Genomic DNA, 691 nt, shown 5'->3' on the forward strand with positions numbered 1-691 from the left:
AGGCAGACACGCTCCTTCCACATCCCAGATCACGCGGGACGCCCCTCAAAGTCTCCAACTTCCGCAGTAATGGCTCGAGAGTCAATACATACAGAAGGAAGGAGAGAGGACACCCTTGGCGAACCGAACGCAAGATGTTGAACGGTTGCGATAGATGGCCATTCACCCTTATGACCGAGCAGATGCCTCTGTATAAAGCAGCTATCCACCCGCGGAAGACCGGACCGAAGCCAGCTGCCTTGAGAACAGCTGCCAGGTATCGATGGTCGACCCTATAGAAGGCTTTAGACTGATCTAAATTGATCAAAGCCCCACCCGCGCCAGCTTCGTTACCCACCCTCTCTATGATGTAGCGCATGAGATGGCGCTTGTCATGGATAGACCTGGTCGGCACAGCGCATGTCTGCGCCTTGCCGATTAGTTTGCCCACGACAGGCGCCAATCTCTTGGATAGCACCTTGGCCAAGATCTTCAACTCTGTGTTGAGCAGAGTGATGGGCCTAAAGTTCCCTATCATGTCCCCCTTGTTTGGGTCCTTTCTTAGCAAAGCCACCACTCCTCGACAAACAAAAGCAGGAATTCTCCCGTTTTGTTGCCAGTTGCAGTAGACGTTTGCCAAGACGCCCGCAAACAAGTCTGGCATTGACGTATAAAGCTCGTAATCAGACCATCCAAACCCGGCGATCTACCT

This window comes from Octopus bimaculoides, chromosome 2 (genome assembly GCF_001194135.2).
Source record: "Octopus bimaculoides isolate UCB-OBI-ISO-001 chromosome 2, ASM119413v2, whole genome shotgun sequence".
Classification (NCBI taxonomy): Eukaryota; Metazoa; Mollusca; class Cephalopoda; order Octopoda; family Octopodidae; genus Octopus; species Octopus bimaculoides.